Here is a 24,195-nt window from a genome sequence, read left to right as displayed (position 1 = left end):
ACTAGCATCACTTCTAGGAAGGCCGGGTCTGGGGCTAAGAGGCAGCTCACACCTGAGTCTCACCTCAGCACTGCATTCCAGCAGGCTCAGGAGCAGGAAAATGCTCCCAGGTCATGCCATTGGCAGTGCAGGCAAAAGTCATAAAATTACAGAGCAGAGAAACAAGTGCAAGGCAGCGTAAATGCACAGTGGAAGATGTCCTAGAGCTCCCTGATGATTGTATCTGTTTCTTTTAAATGTGTTTATCTGCAGTTCCTCATGGTCATGCTTGTAAAATACGAGTATTACAGAGTATTAGCCATAAACTAAAATGTATGCAGCCAGGGAAGAGAAAAACAACATTTTTTTTCCTTGCTCTTTGTAGTGGAAAAATTTAAGAGAAAGGAAAAGCGGAGGAAGTGAAGTCAAAATTCAGGGATATATATATATATATATATATATTTTAAGATAAAAGAGGAAAATACAAGTCTGAAGAATAAGAAGTCATTGTTCTTTAAAACATCATATATGCTTAATTGAGTAAGCCATAAACTCTTAAAAACTTATAAGCTACAACCCCAATTATAAGCATGAGAGAAAATAACCCCTCACATTGAAAGCACTTCAGAAAACAAAGCCAAAACCCTTCCAAAAGCTTGGGTTTTGTAACCAGCTTACCAAAAGCCTGCTACTGCTGAAGGCAAATCAGCTCCATCTCTGGCTCTGCCCCAGATTTCCTCCACTTTAAAATTATATTTAAAATGGGGACCCACCCAGTGGCGTTGGTAGGTGATAGTGTGCTTGCAGTGATGAAATCCATCCCTGCGTTTTCATCTAGCCAGTGCAGCTCGCAATGGAAGTGACAGCCTGGCGGGCCGTGTTTGCAGGGTGCGCATCCTGTGCCAGCTCCCACCCGGCTGGTCTCACCGCGCTTGTCCAGCCCATGCTCGAGCCGCTGCTGCCCCACCTCCAGGGCCCCACGCAGATGGGAGCGTGCTGTGTAGCTGTGAGAGGGGACAACCATTCCCTCATTACCAATATTAATGATAAGCAACAACTATGTTTGCATAAAACTCCAAGATTTATGTCACCAGAGTTAAGAGTTGAATCTGGGCTCAGAATACTTGCAGGAACTTGCAAAATGAGGACCATCACTGGCCCTGTTAAAAGCCTTCAGACCAGCTGTAGTCACAGAAGCTTCCTCTCAGCTTGGAGTCTGTTAAATCCATCTCTATCGCTTTGACAACCACCTAACTCTTACACTAAGACTTACGGTGGTAAGACGTGACAGAAGCAGAGTGTCCCGTCGGAGCCACTATGGGTTTCTCCAGGCTATGCTGGGGCTTTCAGACAGGCGCTGGAGAGATGGCAGCGGGCAGGGCCGATAATGTAGGTCACGGACACTGCGGCTCTTATGAAAAACTACATTACTTTCACTTTTAATTTGTTCTGTGTACATTTAAACCTCTGGCCTCTGCAGGGAAAACCTGGAGCTAGTAAATAAACACAGCTGCAGCTGAATCTGGGGACTACTAGCCTGCATCTCTCCCAGTCACATCCTTTCTGTCTGTACCTGAGTCTTGTCTGAAGTCGGTTCACTGAGACATCTGAAGGTGGAGGTATGTTGCACAGATACAGAATGAAAATACTTAGATCTCCATATTGCCTTATTCATTTGATCTGCTCTATCCGATCAAATTAATCAATGGTTGTGACATTTAATGACAAGTTTCCATTTAAAGTAGTACATCAATGTAAGACCTTCAGATCTAGGAAGCCCTCTGAAGCAAGTCACACATGTTAGTTATATAGACAAGCACTGCTTTAGTCACTTCTTTGGAAATAGATATTTATGTATTTAACAGGACACAAACCAACACCCTATAAATAACACATCAGTAAGAATATTTTGATAAAGCCACTTTTGTCCCTGTACCTGCAGGAAAGCCTATGCACCACAGCGGAGCTGTCAGTTCTCTCCACCATTGCAAATGCAACTTGTAAACAGTCTTAGTAATAATGTCTGGTGGATCCCAAAAGGTATTTAAATAGCAAAATAGTATTCACTCAAAATGACACATGGAAAATGCAGTGATTGCAAGCAAGCAGCAGCTTGTTGATTTTATACGCGTCCTAAAAGACATCCTCTCCAGCAGACACTGCTCCCTTCCAGCCTTCTGCAATACCACCGGAAAATGATGTTGTTACAACTGTCAGTGGATTGCAAAACACAAACAAACAAAAACGCTTTGATTTTTCTGAGAGGGTTCCCAGCCAAAAAAGGCATGCAAGATTCTCCTGTGAAGCAGAGGGTAACCTTAGAAACAGGGCCAGCCGAAAGTCATGTACAAATAAGCCCTTATTTCTAAGCTGTGTGACTACCTTACGGGAAGGATCACTTCGTAACTCTTTCAGTGCTGGCAAACATTAACCTATCCTTGGGGAAATCAGACTGAGAAGTGCAATAAATTAGAATGTACACTTACCATCCTTCTCCTCCCTGCCTAAAGACCCAAAATGATCTATACCGATCTGACCAGGACAGCAATGTCATTCTATGGCCTAGGTCTGATTAAAAGAGGATTTTGTACTAATGGAGCAGGGGAATACAAACATCTTGCTTTCCCACCTGGTAAATGCCCATACATCCTGTGGAAGAGAAGGAAGGGAACAGTGCTCACAAAAAAAAAGGACATTTTGGATAGAGAAGCAAATGAAGGAATATTTTCAGACCTCCCTTAGTGAAGAAAGAGCAGGTCACCTACAGAACAGTTATCTATTCTGACTGGTCCTGCAGCACTTTTTGATACATGATGTCAAGGACTGCTCGACGTATCTAATGAAAATCTTCAAGGGTGTCTCACCCTTGTCTATTGCTGAGAGGAGATGAAGCGACAAAGGATGCTAAGGAAAACACTGCAGAGAACCTGGGCCTTACTCTCGACTGGCAGGAAACTAGCAGAGATCAGGAAAAAAAAAAAAAAAAGAGTAATCTTGCTGTAATCTTTTCAGCCATCTCTCTAAAACCAGGAGCCCTGCCATACCGCCCTTTCCCTTCTTAACCAGCTGGGAAGCAGGTCAGGACATATATGATGGTGTTTCAACAGTGTGCAAGGCTTGCAACAGACAGTTCAGGGTAGCTATGAGGCAGCTTTGCACGTTGTTGCCTCCTTACAGCACAGTGCTTTGCAGCTTGGCCAACATCAGAGCACTTAGCCTTGTGCGGTAGCAGCCTAAGTAATAGTTATCAAATGGTATCTTCACGAACTAAAACTTCACCCCTCTTTATACCTTTCATTCCCAGCAACAACTTCATCCTCAGACTAATATGTCAACAAATTTGCTGAAGTTTTCAATCAGCCATGATTCCTATGGCATTGATCATGGCCTACAGCTTCCCCATTAAATCCAGAATCCCTCTACCTCTAATCAGTAAGATTAGGGCCTTTGGCCTGTTCTGTTTCAAAGATAAAGAAGGTAAATTTGCCTGAATCCAGTTCAACTTATTTGAGAAGGGAATGTAAAGCACCATGAGAAATACTGTGAATGGTAAACCAGTTCAAGTTTCTAATTTTCCAACTATTGTCAGAGTTTTCAGGATCCAATTCAGACAAAATTTAAGCACCACAATGCCATTCTTAAAATCTATAGTGCAAGTGGGGATGGGACAGGAACACGACAAACGTTGTATGATCACCAGCATCCACTCCTGAATTAATACTGCTGACAGGCTGTTTTTCAGGCATTTACTGCAGAAGCTCTACATGCAGTCTTGAACCAGCCTGAAGCAACAGGGATACAGCAGCAGGAGTGGCACAAGGCTGTACAAAGTACACGGCATTAATGTGGCTTATCTATATCCTATCAGTGGTATGTTTATGACAGCTCGTTGTGGCTTTCCGCCTCTGTCTAAAACTTCATGCTTGGAGCAGGACCCTCAAGCTTGGAGAGACCCTCCGTCTCTCCTCGGAGCTGACAGGATCTACCCGTCTTCCCTAACCAAGTAGCTCCGATCTTTCTCTTTTCTTCCAACTGTGAGGGCTCGGCTGCCTATCTCCTGCCCAGAGTCACAGCCTCATCTAATGAGATGGCATACTAAACAGCTTAGCAGTATTTCACTTTCACAGTATAAAGAACCCAGTTTACTAAAGGATTAGCAAGTATAACATTAAAGTGTTATATAGATAGATGGTTGCATTTCATCTCTGCTAAATTTTGGTCACAGAGGACTTGCTAAAATATGGGAAATGCCAAAAGGAAAGAAACCACAAACAAGCAAGGCAATGAATCTGGACGGTGGTGGCAGTGGCTGCACATACGCTGCACACGCACTGCTGCAGGAAAAAGACTGTAAGCAGGAGCAAGCAGTAACTGACATCCAGCTCTTCTTGACATGCAGACAAACAGACCGAAGGAAGGTAATGTACCAAACAGTTGAAACGCAGCAATAGTAAGAATTTAATGACCATGGTTGTTAAGGAGCAAAAGAGAGAACTAGATTACTGTAAATCCATAGGAAAGCCTACTAGCATGTCAATGATACAATTTTAGATTTTTTTAAGCAGAAAGTAGTCTCCCATGAACTTAGGGTAATGGAATAAATGATCTGGACTGCGTTTTTCATAGAGGTCACATAACCAAAGCCTGTTTTATATCTTTAAATATATTCTTTTTGCTATCCTCTTTCTTTTTACTTTTTTTTTTTTTTTTTTTTTTTTTTTAAATCGGCTTGTCCACTACTGATTACTTCTGTAACTTGTGGGTTTTGCTCAAACTTCTCTCCTTGGCACGTTTGCTAGTTATGGCTGGTCCATAAAGAAGTTAAAAAATTGTTCTTGTAAAAAACTTGCCTACTCTTAAATTATTTCCTATCTTCAGCCAGTACCTCGCTGCAGAGCCTTACAGCTTGCACATGCTGAGCTTCGGCACTTCGATGCCTCTAGCTAAAACCAGCACAGTCCAAGTGTTCTCACGGATGGGGCACTCTGGGTTCTGTGCAAGTGTATTAAGTACATACTAGCAATAGCTTGCTTTTACAACTTTTTCTGCTTGGGAAAGGTAAATGCTATCTCTTTGAGTGTGATAGTCATCAACACAACTGCATGTTTGCCACAGAGCTAACATAAGTGCCCAGAGAAAAAGTTGTAACAGTGTTTATTCAACTAGTTTTTCCACTTTCAGGATAGCCTAGAGCAAATGGCATTTTGCTAATGTTTACTGCTTTCCATTTTTTCCCCTTTGACTACAGTTTGCTTTGAGATTCATGAGTTTAAGAGCTGTCTGCTTTGCTGTATAATGAGGATCAGAGAATTATGCAATTATTCTGCGTTTGGATCAAGATTTCACTACAGCACAGTTTCCAAAAGGCAGCCAGTCTTCAACTCAAAACACCAACAGGTAAGAATCACAGAATGGTTGAGGTTGGAAGGGACCTCTGGAGATCATCTAGTCCAACCCCCCTGCTCAAGGAGGGACACGTAGAGCACACTGCACAGGATCATGTCCAGGCAGGTTTGAATATCTCCAGAGAAGGAGACTCTGCAACCTCTCTGGGCAATCTGTTCCAGTGCTCTGCCACCCTCACAGGAAAGAAGTTTTTCCTCAAATTCAGGTGGAACTTCTTGTGTTTCAGTTTGTGCCTGCTGCCACTAGTCCTGTTGCTGAGCACCACTGAAAAGAGTCTGGCCCCATTCTCTTGGTACCCTCCCTTGGTATTTATAGACATTGATAAGATCCCTCTCAGTCTTCTTTTTTCCAGGTAAACAGGCCCAGCTCTCACAGCCTTTTCTCACTGGGGAGATGCTACTGTCTTCTAATCATCTTTGTAGCCCTACGCTGGACTCTCTCCTGGGGAGCCCAGAACTGGACACAGTACTCGAGACGAGTAGAGCAGCAGGTTCACCTCCCTCAACCTGCCAGCGATGCTCTTCCTAATGCACCCCAGGATACCATTGGCCTTCTTGGCCACAAGAGCACATTGCTGGCTCATGGTCAACTTGTTGTCCAGCAGGACTTCCAGGTCCTTCTCTGCAGAGCTGCTTTCCAGCAGGTCAGCCCTCAGCCTGTCCTGGTGCATGGGGTTATTCCTCTCTAGGTGCAGCACCCTGTACTTGCCCTTGTTGAACCTCACGAGGTTCCTCTCCACCCAATTCTCCAGCCTGTCCAGGCCTCTCTGAATGGCAGCACAGCCTTCTGGTGGATCAGCCACTCAACCACTCCTCCAGAATTTACTCCTGTTTTAAGAACTTATATCAGTGATTCCCTTCCTTCCATAACACCATTTTTTAAAATTTTATTTTAATTTGTCTGGTTTACTGACACTGTGAGCCAAGACCCATGTCAATAACAAGTTACAAATCTTGCATCCACCTGGGCCCTGGAAAAGCACCACCGTGTCAGTGCCAAACTGCTCACGCCCACAGTCAGTGGGAACGGTGCTGGGCACCTGCACTGCACCCAGAGCCAGCGGGAACAGTCCGGGCACGGCACCTGCACTGCACCTGGAGCCAGAGGGAATGGTGCTGGGCACGGCACCTGCATTGCACCCGGAGCCAGCGGGAACAGTCCGGGCACGGCACCTGCACTGCACCCGGAGCCAGCGGGAACGGTGCTGGGCACCTGCACTGCACCCGGAGCCAGCGGGAACAGTCTGGGCACGGCACCTGTGTTGCCGCTTTGGAGATCTGTGCGATTACCTCTGTACAAGCAGTCCTGCGCGCCAGCTCACTTGGATGTCTCTGATGTGTCCCTTCATTTTGCGGTATAAACAAGCCTTACGAAAGCTGGCGTTTGGGCACTGACCCTTCCACATGCAGAAGCAAAAAGGCATTAGTTGCCACCTCTGTTCTTCAGCTGCCCTGGAAACTCAAAGCTGTTTCTTGCAAGCCTGAATCACCTATGTGCTAGTGAGTGCAGAGAGAGGAATGGAAGAGGAAGGTCTCACGAAAAAGGCTGGAGTTCCCCATCCTCTGTGGAAAGGGCACAAAGTCTGTGCTGCGGCTGCTTTCAGCCCGGCAGTTTCTCCAGGTGCTCAGCCCGAGCCGGCAGCGCGGCTCCCCGCGGGCTGCAGCCCCTCGCAGGCGGCAGAGCCCCCTGCACGGGCAGAGCCCCTGCCGCGCTGGGCCCCGGCCCGCAGCTCCCAGCAATGCTGGCCTCGCCTCGCTCCTGAGCTGAGTCGGCCAAGTGTAATAGGTTGTGCCAAGCAAAAACACATTCAGTTTTGTGCTGAGTTTGAATATATTTGTTTTGAGCCACTGGTTCACATTTTAGCCCCTGTAGCTACCTCATATATCAACAAAAAGTTCACATTCTCCCTTCTTTAGACATCTAGAGCATGGCACTGGTGATTTGTTCAGAGACATATCAAACCTACAGTTACAGAAATTTATTCTCTTGGGGTTTGATTTTTTTTATAAGCACAAGCTTGAGCTTCTCATCCACATTTCTGAAAAACACTGGCTACATACTATGGCCTCCACTCCCCCCTTCCCTGACAGCTTTTGCCCTAGATAAAACAAGGGTGTCATGTGGTTAAGTGCCAGAAGACGGACCTAACTAGGCTTCAGCTGCAGCTGTACCTGTTCTTATTACTTAAATCAGCTTGTGTTTCCTTGTTCTTCTGTTTGCGTATTTAAACATAGTGCTAATATACACTGAATTCCCCACAGCACGGTGACACATTTTATTAATGTCTCAAAAATGTTCTTGGTTGCTTGGATGGCAAGAAGAATAAATCCGACTTCTACTTCCCACTCATTCTTGTTAAATAATACCATTGATAACCAAGTAATACCACTAATAGTAATACCAACAATATGTTAAATAAATCTGTTAAATAATAATTCAAGAAATGGGTTAACTCACCAAATGTGTAAATATGCTGGAATCTGACCCTACGTAACAGAGACTTAATCCAGCATCATTGCTAAGTTTGCATTCAAGGTAAGAATGCAATCTTACTTTCTTTAAGTAAAATTACATTAAAATGTTTTGGCCAAACTTGGAGCTCATGCCCTGTGCCAGGCTTACCTACTAGAACTTCTAAAAACTACAGAAGACAGAAGGTACCAAGGGGTGAGTGTTTGGGAGTTCCCCAGGACCAAGAAATTTCTATTTTAATTAATAATAATAACAAAAAAGCCTCACAGTGAGGGGCCTAACTGTATTCAGTGGCTGCAGTTATCCAATAGAGTAATGGAGAAAATGTTCTCAGGCAGCTGCTTCTATTTTCCACCATGGTATGCAGAAGCATTTTAAAACAGTTTAGGGGTGGCATATTAAATAGCCTTCTGGCATATGTCCTACAGTCAAAATGGAAATGTAAAAGTCCCAGTAAGAAACTTAATCATCCTGCAGCTAATGTAACTGAAAAGCCCAGGATATAGGCTTGATGGTGGTGGCATGGGAGAGATGCTGGCATGACTTATTTTTGCATCTGATCCAGTTTGGAGACTGCAAACAGACCTGGGATATTCCCTATATCGAGGGCTCCTGAATCCAGCCAGAACAGAACTGACTTCTGGCAGAGCTGCAGCAGAAAACAGTGCTAGAAAACACAAACACGAGGGCTGCTTCTCCGCTGAAGCTGTTCAGTCGCTTCCAGAGTGAAACTTGTGAGCCAGCCAAACGGTTTCTCCTGAGCAAGGTTTTAGACCCGGAGCCGTGGCTCTTCCCTTATCCGGGTCGAGGCTCCATGTGAAACGTCTTAGCTGTTCCAGGAGCTCAGTCCCCAAAGGACAGGTAATCCAGCCCAGTGCTCTAATGCTTCAACCCCCAATTTTGTCTATAAGGAGCTGTCGATTTATTAATAACTCTCTGCTTGTCCTGAAGCTGTTCAGCCAGTTCAAAGTGAGCTGCGCTCTTGACTTAGCTGAACAACACAGTTAGTGGCAGCTTTTGCACTGGGGACAAGATTATTTGAAAAGTTTCTCTGCTCCCCCCAAACGAAACATTTTGTTAGAGTGCAAAACTGGGCTGGGGATGTATTTGGCTCCGATGGGGGTGAGCAAGAGGAAAGGCAGACGGACAGCGAGAAGGCTGCGAGCTAAAAGCCACCACCGCCAGAAAGGCGGAAAAACTGTTGTTCCCAGCACCACACTGGGCTGCGGCTGCGAGCGGGAGCTTCACGTGAGATAAGTCAGTACCTGACACTTAGTTTTAAACTGTCATTTTCATGGTGTGTCTGAGGGCAAAATACAGGGCTCTGCCATCTTTCCCTAAACTGTCATGACTGGACTGAAAAACAGAGAAGAAACGTGGAAAAAAATCTCAAGGAAACTAAATTCAGGTCATGGCTTTGAGTCAGGTCAACCAGCTACAGAGTAAAGGCAGGTCCTTTTCTTTCTCTTCTTCAATGCCAGACTTGTTTAATGAGACTCTCCTTGGCAAATTTTCTTCTATAATTAACAAATGAAAAGGAAACATACTGCTCCGCATTTAAAAGAATACCACCACTGCCTTACACAAACCATTTCCATTTCTAAGACTGGGAAAAGGTTTTGCTGCTTCTGCTTAAACAAAGTGTTACTTTTCAGCCTTGTTTTGATTTGGGAGTGAGAGGGAAGGGGGAAACTAGTGAGTGTCTTAAATGATTACAGACTTTTGTATTTATGTTAAATAATAAACACCAGCAAAACAACAGTGAGAAACAGTCAACAGCAAACAGACTGGGACAAATCTGTCACAACAAACATAGCTGATGGCTAATCACATAAAGTCTGAAAGACCATCTTCAACTTCAATGTGTGCTAGCCACATACGCTTTAAATAATAATAATAATAAAAACATATCTTGATGCCTTATATCGGCTCTTACAGCTCTTCTTTCCTACAGTTCTATTAAAAAGATCCTGGCAGGCTGAGTTTGCTTTCAGTTTGCATGCAAGGGGAAGGCAAAGAAGGCATGTAAGCTCTCTGCTCTTCTTGGCACCAGAACAAGCTGATAGACACCAACCACGAGATTGTTCAGGCAGTAAGACAATTCCCTACCATTAGGACACCCAAACTGTGGCAGAGTCTACTTTCTGAGTGCAAAAAGCTTACGTGCTTGTAACATAGGGCTTAACAAGTTTATCAAAAAAAAAAAAAAAAAAAAAATCATAAAGAATGCATGAGGTGCCTCATGACCCCACTGGTCTCTCACAAAACAGTATTATTCTGAATACTCCAGACACTGCTCCCTGCAGCCCGAGTCACATTTTTAGGATGTCAGTGATGGAAATGATCTCTAGGATTACAGACCCAGGACAGGAAGGACCTGACAGAGCTTCATACAGCTGGGCCTAACACACACAGGTGGCAGAGAAGTTTCACCTCTGCTCTGTTCCAAGGCTAAAGCATGCAAATCTGACAGCTTTACTGTGCAAAAGCTTCTCTCTCACTCTCTGGCAGTTCCTCCTTGACCAAGCGGTTCCAAAGCAAAACCCCCCGAGGCTGCAAGGCTGGGACCTGTTGAGCAACCAGTGAAACCCTGACGGAGACTCTTGCACATTACTGTCATGTACAAACAGCAATATGCAGCCTTGGTCTGCACAGAGACCTTCCTACGAACCACGTCCTGAGGAGCTCTGCAGAGCTGTCAGAGAGGAAGAGAAATTCAGAGAAGACAAGGAGGAAAGAAATGCAAGTCTCCACACATTAAAGGACAGAAAGAGTATGTCTGGCCTCACGTGGACACACAGCGGCTGCCACCCATTCCAGTCACTGCATCCTCTTCTACATCCCTACCATCCACATGCAAAGGCTGTTCTCTGACCTGAGGGTCCCTGAAGGCAAGGGCTGTGTAAACCACTCTGATACAGTGCAGGAGAGCTGAGGCGAGGCCTGGGGACATGTATCTTTGCCCCCGGACCCTGCGATGGGCTGCAACGGCTGCAGCTTTCTTTCAGCTTTTGCAGCGGGGATCCCAAAACAGTCCCTGGCAAGGCACTGAGCCTGTCTCCAGCACACAGCTCTGTAGGCCCAGCAGGTTTGGCTGCACTGATAAATACTAGTTGTTCAACCCAAAATAAATAAATTAAAATCACATTCCTTTGGGGTTGCCTCATAAAAGAACTGCATTCTTTTTATTTAACTGCTCTTCCCTTCCTCTATTTGTTCGTTTCCCGTTGTGGCGGAATGAAGTATTTCAGTTCACCTGAGAGCAGCTGACACACAGTTCCCCAAGCCAAGCACAGATTTGCTCAGCACTTCGCCTAAATTTAATCTCACTAATGGTTTAAAGGGCTCCAGGGAAGGAAACATTACTCCAAAGTGAAACGTTAAAGTTCTTCCTTCAAAACCTCCCTGAGATGCACCCCTGCTTGGATTCCTCTTCGTTCTTTTCTCTTTTGCTGAACTGCTTTGCTGCATCTGCGCATTGATTTGACTGACAACACTGCATTGCTGGGAGAGGTAATCTATTTGCTAGTCCGTTTCTAGTAATCTCTCCTTGACCATCCCAGGTAAATATGCCTTATGTAAGTAGAGCAGGATTTTGCTTGGCATGGTTTGGATCAGTGGCATTTGTTACGTGCTGCCATGGAGTAAGAACAGAGAAAAGGTGTCAGGATTTGGCCATATACTGTGTCTATGGAGAGGAGAGGGAAAGGGTGCCTGACTAGTACAAATAACAGCGTTTATCTGAGCTGAAAGTTTTGGTAACTAAAGCTTTTACCAGCTGATGCTTGGTAACCTGCATCACAAGTCTTTGACAGTATCAACCCAGCTCCCAGGGGACCTCATAAGGGCAACATGGTGCCAACAGCAGTTGGCAACCTCTGTCCTCTCTGCTGAGGCTGCTGAAACACCCGAACGGGAATTACCTGAATCACTCACTCGGCACCAGGTTGGCCCAAGTCACGGTGGAGCTGTGCAGAGAAACCTGCGTGGACAACCTCCATGTGCCAGCGCAAGCCAGCAGGGCTGCCAAGCCAGTCTCTTTCCAAGGTATAAATTCATACTTAGAAAAGCACGTTCTGTGCTTTTCCACATAACTCTCTATGTATGACCATAAATATATCAAGAAAGCATTGCACTAGCACAGGCTACTGCAACTTCTTGGTGGGGGAACCCCTGCTTAGGGTGTAAGGCAGGCAGAAAGCATCTATTTCTACAGCCAGGAAATACAGCTCAGCAGCTCTGAGCCAAACTTAAATGTTCTGCAGGCAAAGCTGCTCTACTGCCTATTAAGCATCAAATGTATTTGCATCCTGTCCTCTTTATCAGCATAGGCCTAATGGGAAATAACAGAGTGAGAAGGCCAAAACACTGCCAAAATACATGGGTGAAACAGCTGAGCAGCTAGGAGATTGCACCTGTTACTGCGGTTAGGTCTGGTCTGGGGCTCAGTGGTATTAATGGAAAATTCCCTGCAGTTTCAGAGCACTTTGGGAAAGCTGCATGTTAGCTGGTGCATACTGGTCTTGTCATTTGCCACTCCTAGTTCAGGCAGCAAGGCCTGAAAGCTTTAACAGTTACCGTTTAATTTCTTACTCCTTCACACCACCTCCCAATACTTTTTTTCTTAATTGAGCAGCCTTTCTTTAGGGGCACATCTGCATCAACTTTCTATCGCTATCAACTTTCAGAGACCTCTCCTTCTGTGTGACCTCTCACGAGGCAGAGATCAGCCGAGGTAGCAGGTCCCCTCCACTTCCTAAGGTTCCTTGCGCTATCTGTAATGTGTTCAGCATTGCTCTTTGCTGCTAGCTGGCTCCGTCTGCAAGACTGCCACTCCCTATGCGGGTGGGTTGCTTATATCTGTATTGCTTACTAAGCGCAAAAGAAACATTTGAAAATGTTATCCCTTATCTAAAATGCATATGGCCCAGTTTCCACAGGTGAGTTAAACAAGGATACCTGAGGAGAGGAACTACGTGTCTGACCGTACGTTTCTGCCTTGGTAACCTGAAGGAGTCAGTTCAGGTCATTTACTGACTACGCTTTCTGACGACAGTCATTGGCAGGGAACGGTACGGGGATATGGCCGAGGGCTCGCCTTCCTCCTGCCTCCTGGAAACCGGGCTTTGCTCACGGCCCGTACCTGCGCGCAGGCGAGGTCACCCCGCGCCGCGCCGCGGCTCAGCTTCCTCGCCACGCCAGCCGCGAAACCCAGGCCGTGGAGGAACGGCCTGAGAGCCCGACGCTCTCTACTTAAGGAAAGCACAGTTTGTTTCTTCTCTCCTCGTTTTTCGCCCGTCCGATGTGCAGGACATGGTAAGGTCAGCCTCAGCGCGCTCGTGCAAGACTCCGTCTCCACTGAGACGCTGCCTTGTTTGTGCTACAGCGCTCGCTGCATTGGTAACTCCTGCCGTTATAGCCACCCCGGTGCAGGTTTCCCTTGCGACAAGCCTTTAGGGTTCGCCTGCAGAGCAGAAGTAAAGTGAATCTTATTAAGAGCAAAGGTGACTAAACTTCACCTCTGCTTTATAAGAACAGCTTGCTCTATATACCAGTGTGTCATATGTATATACTCCCTTGCTAACTTCATTGCAGTCACTTGAAGTATCTCAGTTTAGTTGCACAGCTGTAAAACAAATATATAATGATATTTCCGTTGTCTGTCTTGTCTTCTTACACTGCAAGTATTTGGAGACGTTGTCCATTGCGATGCGTCTGTAACACAACTGGGTTTGCTAGAGCTTGTTAACAGTACAAAACCGAAAAACAACACTGCCAGGGGTGAGACCTAATTTTTTCTCCTAACTTCTCATACCTGGGCTGAATGTCACAGCATTATGAGGCCCACAAGGACGTTTTAATATGGACAGATACAGTCTTAAACTAGGAGTTACTTTTACTGTGCACTCGTATACTGTATTTTCCCTAAGTAACAGTGGGCTGTTGGCAAGTGCACCTCACTTCAGGCTGTAATCACTTTGAAACTGTTTCATCTGTCTTAAATACTTGTGTAACCTTGTTACTGCTCACACTCTTTAATGCTTTTATCGATCTCCAGAAACGGGCAGTACGCTGTAGAGACTGTGGTACAAAAATAGAGCTGGTCTCAATCCCACCTTCACTTTTTGCTCCTTTGTGGGCTGGAACGGTGTCCAATGGCAAGAACCAGCAGAAACGGATTTATGACCTGGACCCTCCAGCCTCTCATCTTAGGAAACACAGGCATGTTTCTGAGTTGGTCCGTAGGGCAAATCATTTCCCATTGGGCCTAGGATTATAAATGCAGCACTCTTGGATGATTCTTAGTGAAGAGCTCTCTCTTTGGGGTAAATCCAGTCAATCTCAGTTGCAGCTTAACGGTTTGTAAACCACTGAAAATTGCCTAAACCCCACTTTTGCCTACCCCTACTGCTGGGCCTGTGGAGCTGCTCCCCACAGTCCCTCCACGCACCAGGAGGGCCAAGCCGCTTTACTGGCCCCGCTGAATGCCTCTTGGACCATAAACCCCGTGACTTCGATTTTCCTCCTCCGGGGCAGCAGGTGCCCCCAGGCGCGCGCCCCGCAGTGCCAGCCGAGCACCGGCGGCTCCCGAGAGGAGCGGGAACGGAGGGAGGCCTCTGCGTCCCGAGGAAGCAGCGCGGCCAGGAGCAGACCTTGCGGCGACGGAGGCACTCGGCCTGACCCGACCCGCTGCGCTGGGTATGGGGCGATACAGCAGGCAAATCCATACGCTCCCGGCTACCTGGAGTCATTCCAGCGCCCGGCTGCTGGATTAGCACTCCGGGGACAAGACTTGCTCTCAGACTTTGACAGGCTTTCCTCGGAGGAAAAAAAAAAAAAAAAAAAAAAAAAAACTGACCGCGTCCTCAATCATAATCTGGTGCCAAAATTCCCATGCAAATCACTTGAATAAATACCTTGTGGGCTCTGATCACATTTTCTCTGTATACAAATGTCTTATTTCTACATATCCAAACTACTCTGGAAGCTGCGTTTAGTCTGATTTCATCCAAGCTCCTGACGAGCCGCAACCTTTTTACCTTGCAGACCTTCTCAGTGTCTATCCCAGGAAAATGACACAAAATGGTGCCCAAGACTCTCTTCTCCTATTCAAACACACTTCTGATTATTCATTTCATTAATTAATTTCATTAAGGAACTGCAGCATCAAGCATACCACATTGTGGACACATCTGCATTCTCCATTTTAATAGCTCTTCATGATTTGCAATGCATTTTTCTCATTTACAGCCAGAATACCTTTTCCTAATGCCAGCTGAATTTATTCAAAAGCACAGAAGTCAGTTGCCTTTACTACTGACAGACGCACCTCAATGTAATTAGTTTCATGACTATTAATAACTCGTTTGAACTTTTGCCACTAAAATGTTAATGAGTAAGACCGGGTAGTGGTTTGGTAACAGGATCTAGATGCTCTTACTTCCACAGTTTGTTAGTTCAGCTCTGGCCCGTTTCCACCATGACCAAAGGTCGTTACTACCTGAAGACTGGTAGATAATCTGCGTGACAGGAGTCGGTGGTGGTAAGCCAGGCTTAGCAAGAAACAGCCTTACAATTTGTTCTCAGCAGAAAGGCAAAAGGGAGAAAGGTCACCATAAAGTGCTACAGTTACGTATCTGTGGTGAGAAAATTTCAGTCCTTAGGACTGACTCATCCAGAGCCTTTCACCAGCAATGAATTCAATGAAGGTAGAAAAGAAATAATTTGAGCTGAAAAACCTTGTAGATTTTTTGTGCAAGATACAATTAACCTGTCTGACTCACCACTGCAGGTTGTTTGCTTTTAGCGCATTTCTAACGAGAACTGGAAAAATAAATAAACACTAAATCACAGAAGGATCATACTTGATGTTTCAAAGTTTTACTAAGTTGCTAATTAGGTTCAGAAAAACATTTCATAGGTGAACTGTGCTGTTCCTCAGCTCCTGGTATACTGTTGACTATAAATGCTATAGCAAAGCAAAAGGTTACGCATGGCATTCAGTAGTGGCCAACACGGATTGCATCCACCCATCTTCTCTCTTTGGGTACCAGTACAGTTCAGCCCCATACACAAGCACATCTAAAAATTAATAAATGCACACTGACAACAGGCTAGTGTAAGCCTTGAGAATTATTTCTATCTCTTCACTAACAGGAACCTGTGACATGAAGTAAAATTATGTGCTCAAGGACATGTGGGAATTGGGACTGATTAAGTTTTCATGGGAGACTTCAGGCAGGACAGGCACAACCTAATTACTCAAACAGAAATTCAAACATTTCATTCAGGCTAGCGACCCATCTCCTATGACTGCACATGGGCTTAACCTAGCTGACATGTCTCACTAACAGCATAGTATCTCCAGCACCATATTCCCTTTGATTGCTACCTGTTTTTATATTGACTCAAAACATGAGCACATAAGAATTCTGAACAAACCCTCTCCTACAACAGTTATTATTTTCAGCCAAATGGGGAATATTGTCAATTTGCTGATTATAACTCAAATGCAATTCTCTAGCTTATCTTACCTTGCCACTTCTTTCTTTGGGCTCCTAAGAACATCCTTTTACCTGGACTAGATTATCTTCTGAAAGAGACCTCATGGGAGACGGTCTCACAAATCCTCACAATTCTTCTTGGCCATGATGAAAATGAAAATTGCTGAGCAGTAACTCTCAGTAGTGACCCTGAACCTCTGTGGATCTGAGTGTATGAGGGTGCACTGGATCTGATGGTATGATGGGAGCACGCTTTCAAATGTAGTTACAGGCTACAGTTTTTGAATCTCCCATTTATGCAGAAGCAGGATAAATACAAAACTTGTAGCAGGATGGTTTTACATGAAATTTTTAAAATAGTGACCCAGGCTTACATTTCAGTTTTGCATGTATTTTTTGAAATTATATAACTGAGATAGTAATTCTAGCTCATTATTTCTTTGAAAAAGGATCACAACTTGAATAGAAGTCAGCCATTAATTTACCTGGGCAACATAATTTCACTGAGCTGTCATATATATACATACATATATATATATATATACACACACACACATGACTGGGTTTTCATTAGCAATAGCCAATATATCAAACAAGCAAGGAGAATTTATTGACCAGCATTGCCTTAGATTTCACAGGGGACAGTGGCTGTACATGCCTGCATTTTTCAGATGTCAACAACTTTGCACCAAGTCTGATTTTTAGGGCAGGGTTGCTTAGTACTTTTTGCAAGCCAGATTCTTACATGCTGTTTCTTATTAGTAACCTAATGGGGAGGTATTAAAACTATTAGTTGCTTTGGAAACTTTTAGCTAGCAGTAGATACGTGAGATTTGGTGTCTATGTGCAAGTTTGAAGGGAAACTCTTAACACTGCATCCTGCAACCCTAACTCCACAGTTACCATTTCTAGCTTTCACACAAAAGTATGAATCTTGTGCACAAGATCTGAACACACAATTCATTAATGAAATACAAATCCTCCAAACGCACAGCAGTATAAACATATGTGGTTTTGCCCATGTATTTCCATCTGCCCACTGCCTTGGGGGAAGGTACACGCACATTCTTTAGTAATAACCTGGGTTGTTTCATTTGACAACAGCTCACCTCCGGTTGCAATATGGAGTAACTCTGGTGGGCTTTAAATAAACATCTCACTGCTCTGAATCTGCAGCAGGCTCTCTTTGGCAAAACCCTCAATATTAAAAGAAGCTCAAACCAAAAAATCTCCAACTAAATGTTGTATCTTGATGACTGGTAAGTACCTTTATCTATGAAGCCACACTGTTGGTTAGCACTGTCATTTTAAGTGCAAATATCTTTGAGTTACTTGTTTACGGACTTTAACACTTAATCCAGCTAGATTGCATGGCAGCTTCCTACACATATTGATGGTACCAAGGGAAGGTGACAGAAGGATTGCCGCAATGTAGAAAACTGATTCTGCCTTAATTCAGGGACTAGATAGAAAAAAAGTGGCCTTTTATTAGCACTGCTTGAATATTCTGTTTTGGCTCTCTAGAAATGGGACAGTACTTATATTTTTCTCAAACATCAATATGGCACTACTTTCCTACTGACAGATATTTTTGCTGTTACAGTGTTTCGGATTTTTTGTGTATCTGTGATTCTCTTAAATCGGGCTCCTTTGCACTTCACACTGACGTTCCTGAAATAACTTTGAAGAAGTAGTAATGAGCCTCCCCTTACTTTACAGGTTCTCTAATACAATGTAAGCAGCTTTACAAGGCTTAGCTAGTCTCTGCTGACCTAACTGCATATTTTCCTCCTATAATAAACTAAAATAAGCAGCCTGCTTCCAAAATGACTAATTACTATAGTGATTTTGTTATTTTCTTATTAAAAGAAAATCGCACAGTCTTTCAGAAAGTTAAAAGTATTCATATCAAGTGGCTGTGGATGAGATTACTAGAAATCTCTCATGTTGAGAGGGATAGATTTCACTTTAATAAGCAAATCAACGTTGTGCTAAGGTCGCTGCATTTCTCTCTCTCTCTTTCTCTCCATTTTTTTTTTTTTTTTAATTTTCTAGCAATCTAGGCTTCTTGCTTTGCCTTTGCTTCATCTTTATCAAGAGCGGACATTGTGTTCAAAGCCCCTGACGGCTGCTGCGCTTGACTTCTTGCCAACCAGCACGCCGGCGTTTATATAGGATCTGTGTGCTACTGAGTCACTCCGCGCCCGCAGAGCGCGGGAGGTCACTGGCTGCCCGCTCGGCGCCCCGCAGAGACGCTGCCGGCAGCCGGCCGCGCTGGGCAGCGGCTTTTACGTAAGAGGCAGCCTTGGGCCGCATGCCTGCCATAAACTTCCCCGCCTTTGCTGCAGAAGAGGCCAGTAATTTTGCTTTTGATTAAACACACGCATTCAGAAGAGAGAGCTTCTCAGAATTTACTCTCTGCACAATTTATGTCCACTGCACTGTAAGAAAGGGAGAGAGGAAAGACTCTCACATTGCTATATATACTGTATACACTGACAAAACCAGAGCATCCTTTGGCTTTACCCACTGCCAACACGTTTTGTTGCAAGAAAGAAAAAAAGCTTTGCTCTGCACAGCTGGCACACAATGGCCACAGTATTTTAAATTTATCATTTTCAGAGAAAATTCTGTCTGGTTAGTTTGGACAAAATTAAAAGTAAACGAACGCAACCGTCCAATGGGAAGCGCAAGGCAATCACAGTCATAAACATTCCTACATCCGCAGTATATTACGAAACTACGTAGGTAAAAGATTAAACAAACATTTGGGCTGATCCCAGGGTCTAAAATGGGAAAGAGCGATGAAAGAGATGTAGCTCTTTTGAAGCACTTGTTACGTGGCCACAAGCTTTACCCCCCAGAGGTGCCACCACTAGCACTGATGACAAACGAAACGGTACAAACGGAAAACTGTACAGGGGAGTTAGATCAATGTGCTTTCCTGACCTCAAAAAGTTTCACTCAAAAATTCTGAAAACACAACATAAAAGCCCTCTAGACAGGAACTTACAAAAACACATCCTTTCTGTGAAGATATGACCATCTCAGAAAGAACCCCTGCCAGGAAAAACTACTGAAAAGGGTAAAATCTTCAAAGATGGCAAAATGTTTTGCAGTGCTCTGACTGTGTAGCTTTCTACACGTCTACCGACCTGCTCCGTGTGTGTTTGTACTAGAACAAGCAGGACAGTATTTCCCATTTTAATTCAGTCATTTGTTTGTAGCTTAAATGCCAGAAGGGACCATCATCTAAGCTGAATTTCTTGGTATTGCAAGTCCTTACGTTTAATCTAGTAACTCCTACGCTGAGCTCAGTAAGTTACATTTGGCTAAGGCATATCTTCTAGGCAGACATCTGCTCTTGAGTGGAAGAAATTCAGAGATACAAATGTACCAATTCCCTTAATAATTCACTGTAGTGCATAGTAATACTTGCTACTATTTGTAATTGCTGTGTATCTGGCTTCACCTTTCAGCCAGAGACTCTTGGTTGGCCTCCCTTTTCAAGGGTGGAGAAGTTGCAAAAGAGTTCATGTATGATTCAAAGGCTACTAGAGATGCCCCTTGAGGAAAAATTTTATCCTCGAGTATAAAATCTGGTGATTTTATCAAAAATATAATGAGAGGTGACTCAGTTAGCATATTAACACCACAAAGGAAAAAAAAAAACAAAAAAAGAAAACAACAACAACAAAAAAAAACAAGCACTAAAGAATTCCCAACAACACTATTGAAATCTGCACACTGGAAATATGCAGGACATTTTTTTCAATATCCCAAACAATCTTTCCTATTTCTTCCACTTCTGATTCTTGCAATGTCAACAAGGATGTTCTCTGGAAGGAAAAAAATGACCTGTCCGAAATAGTAACAGCTAGTGAACAGGCAGGTCTTCTATAAAAGCTGTTTGAAATCATGAGACCTCCAAACACTCCTTTATTTATAATCGAAGCTGTAAGCACAGGCTAGTCTGCTCATTTTCTCTGCTAAGCACTTTACCAAAGATTAAAAAGATAAAGAAAAGCAGAGATTTCTTCCTTTTTGGCTATAAAAAACAAAGAACAAAACACTCATGAGCTGAGTGTGACAAATGCGACAAGTGGAAAACGGACAACTTCCCCAAAGGTGCGACTGGAGGACAGTCTCGGCATATCTGGGGACAAATAGCAAAGGAGAAAAACTTAAGAGGGCTGCAGTTAAAAGTCCAGCACAAGACCCTAACCATTGCCGCCTCAGCCGCCAAAACCAAGGCTGGGAACGGTTCTAAACAAACAGTAACTCAACACATTTTGAACACGTCTTTCATGTATCCTTTTCAAGGTAGGATGCCTGGCAAGAATAATCAAAGGATATGCCGTACAAACAACTCACTATGCAATTTCAAGGTGAAACTTTAGTTGCACAAAAATATAAAGGCCTTTGGCTTTGTCATTACAAAATCAATTTTATCTTTGTACTCTTGCATGTTTGAATTTATCTTGATTGTGCAAGAGAATGCATCACTTGATTGTGCAAGTTCAGGCAATGTGACATTTATTCAGCAAATACATGTAAGAAAATGAACTTTTAAAATGTTAGATGCATAAATGTAATAGTTTGCTTTCCTGTAATTATTCCAGCTTGTAATTTAAATACCATTCCTCCCATACAACTATGCATAAAAGATGAGTTCTTCACTGTGCACAGATTTGAACGGCATCGTTTTCTGTAGTTGTGGATTTATACCTATCCAATTCCATATTTCAGTTGTATGATCATAAAATGCTGTTTGGTGAAAATCTATGTATCAGGAGCAAAGTGGGACTTCTTATAGGAACTTATAAGCTCAACCCCTACGTATTCCACACACAGCTCACCAATATTGAGAATAACCATCTTCCCCAAAAGAGTGCAAATATCACCAACAAACAAAAAGAAAAACCCCTGCAGATTTTGAATATGGCATTTGCTTTTTGTTCTTTTCTTTCTGTGGCTTATGGAGCATCTTGGGCACTAACTCCCCAGCTGTGCTCATTACTTCATTTTTTCTCTGCAGAAACTGTCATTCAGAAGTTTACATGTATATATCTGTACATACCCAGCTACATATGGAGAATAATCCAGAAGTCATTACAAAATCCTCAGCTTTTAATTGCAGACTTTCAGGGGGCCTTACAGAACCACTGCCTGTGCCCTGCTCCAGATTACTACTACATACTTCTAGAAAGACCTTGGTCCTTTGGGGCAATTCCAGAAGCTTTCAAGCTTGTGTACGTGCAATCACGAAATGCCCTCTCAAATGCTGCTGAGCTAACGCATCTATGAGGCTACATTAAAGGATGGTGCAATTCTGAGATATTTACCACTTTACCTGTGCCATCTTAAGAGGAGTGTGACACTATTTAAACTGACTTCTGCTCTCTCTTCCTCTCAGTCAAAAAAAAATGAGTATATCAAGCAGTTGCCAGAAGACAGCTGAGACTGCTGCTCAGCTGCTCTGCTTTGGTTACTCCTATTAATTATGCACAAATTCCTAAGACCTTCAAGGGTTTATGGATATCTTGATGTCCTAGTTACATTTTGCTGGCTCTTGGTAAAGCTACAAGGGATTTGCCTGCCTCAGGTGGCCTTTCTGTCTTGTTACTGTGTCATTAACGCTGCCACACGACAACAAGCCCAGGGCCCCAAGGCTCACAGGATTAAACCCTGTAATGTTCATTTGTCAAAGACGGACAACATCCTGCGTGCCAGAAGGGCCAGGGCAGGCACGTTGGGTTGCCCAACCCTTTGGTGCACCCAGGGCCAGTCGCCGCTCCTCGAAGGAAGCCTGCAGCGAGGTGCTGTGCCCTCGCCATCCCTCCCGCCTCTGGCGGCTGGCAACACCGACGCCATCTCTCCGCTCCTCCTCTTGTGCAACCTGGGGCTGAAGTGAGCCCGCAGTATTTTTAGATGTCAAATCGAACTGACATACCCTTCATTACACAAGGCGGGTTGACTGAATCAGTTCCAGGAGGTGTGTGTAGAGGGTCACCACGTAAAGTCAACACCTCCCATGACCAAGGGTGCAATTAAGGGGAAAATTCCCAAACATCTCAGCCCACAGTTTTACACAGGAAATGCAATGGAAATAGAGCAGCACATCTCTTCTCTAATTGTTTCCTGTTTACATGAACCAGAGAATTGAAGGTATCCTATAATGGCAATCACCATAGCAGCTAAGCCCTGCGTAGGTTAATTAGATCTGCAAAGAAAGGTTCAGACTAGGCCTTGAAGACTCTCCTCGTCCTCTCTTTCACCTGCTGAGATGAGGTGTTTCAACATACAAACCCCTTCTCTACTGACCGTTCAACGCATTTGGGTTTAGCAGCTTGGGAACTATGACGAGTGGTACAAGAAGATTAGACCAAATACAGTGAATTCCTCCTGGCCCTGTAGGAAATGTTGGTTTGAAGTCCTTCACGATGGAGATAATTTTCTAAACCTTTGCATGTTAACCAGGAATCTTTGGCCTTTTGTTTTTTCTTTCTATAATCATTCTCCAGTCTTTCTGCTTATATCCCAGCTATGTAAATTGTTTAAACTATATTGGATTAAACTAAATCTAATACAGAAATGTGTAATCATCCTAACAGCAATTATAAAGAACAGACCTAAGCTTAAGCATTCATTATGTTATTATACAACGACACCAACATTTGTCTTCTGTGAAAATTGTGATTGTCTAAAAACGTCACAAACCTGTGATTTTTCTCTCTCCATGTAGGTACTGAAGTGCAGAGAAGAAAAGATCGATCTCGGTAACATCTATGCAATTCTGAAGGCCTGGGACTTTAGGGAAGAGTGTCCAGTGTCTACACAACTTTGTAGTTGGGAGTTGTCCATCATTCTCCTACTGCTAGATAGTAAAGAACAGAGTTATTGTAATTCTGTGTTGTGTACTCCAGACTTGTCCCATTAATCTGTGCGGCTTACTATATCGCATGGTACTGAAGGATAGCTTGAGTAAGAGCTGAAATAAGACTTTATCATCTGCCAGAAGGCTACCATTTAAATTCAGTTAAGTTTGTCAATACATATAACTCATGTGTGAAGCCTGCTACAGAGCATCCAGATTCCCATGTCATGTTTTGAAGTTTCCTTATAGCCACTTTCTCAATGACTTGGCTCACTCATTTTACCTTCTTCTGTCTGTAGAAATCCGTGGCCTTGGGGAAAGGCCTTTGCACCTATGTTTGTTCTGCTATGTCTATTGTGTGGTTAGGACACATCTGTGGACTGGAGAAAGATGACATACTGAATAAGGGAATAAAGCCTTAATGTCCCAAGTAAAATGATTATTTTATAACTAAACATCAATTCTACTGGAGATTAGCTGTTAATAGAGAATGTACAATCATATACACATTGAATAATCTAAGAACAACTGCAATCTTTTCTGGAGAGCTTTTTGTGCAAGGTGAGCACATTTCACATCTCATTAAAACCTGAAAGCGTTTTTGTGCTTTCTGTTTCTGCAAGTCTGTACTTTATGCTTCACTTCCTACTTATTTGACTTAGAACTTGGTCCTGATTTATGAAGCTACCTGTAGAAAAGCATTAAAGTGATATGCTGAAAACAGTCCTAGTACATTACAATAATTTTTTTTTTCCACAGCCACATTGCTATAATGACATAGCTTTAAGAAAAATTTTAATTCTCCAAATTAACCTCTTATCAAACTTAATATATGATACCAAAAATGTACTGTCGTAATGTATTGCTATAGAAGTTATGGAATAAAATTATACACAAAAGAGCTGATAGAAACAGTGATTCTACTTTCCACATGAAAAAAATCCCCAAAGATTTAAC

At 43.6% G+C, this 24,195-nt stretch overlaps 1 protein-coding gene across 2 annotated transcripts in view; it reads right to left on the bottom strand.

Annotated features, from left to right (window-relative positions):
- The window catches only part of ELOVL6 (ELOVL fatty acid elongase 6), an 80,705-nt gene that overhangs the window by 35,242 nt on the left and 21,268 nt on the right, over window positions 1–24,195 (bottom strand). Inside the window, exon 1 of one of the 2 annotated variants that reach the window (XM_062574121.1) lies at window positions 13,001–13,070. The exons of the other annotated variant lie outside the window; for it this stretch is intronic. The gene's annotated coding sequence lies outside the window, so the exon portion shown is untranslated. Of the gene's footprint in view, window positions 1–13,000; window positions 13,071–24,195 lie in introns of those variants that run through there. 2 annotated transcript variants of the gene reach the window in all.

Source organism: Rhea pennata, chromosome 4 (genome assembly GCF_028389875.1).
Source record: "Rhea pennata isolate bPtePen1 chromosome 4, bPtePen1.pri, whole genome shotgun sequence".
NCBI lineage: Eukaryota > Metazoa > Chordata > Aves > Rheiformes > Rheidae > Rhea > Rhea pennata.
The sequence above is the reverse complement of the archived record's forward strand: the minus strand, read 5'-3'. Positions and strand labels throughout refer to the sequence as shown.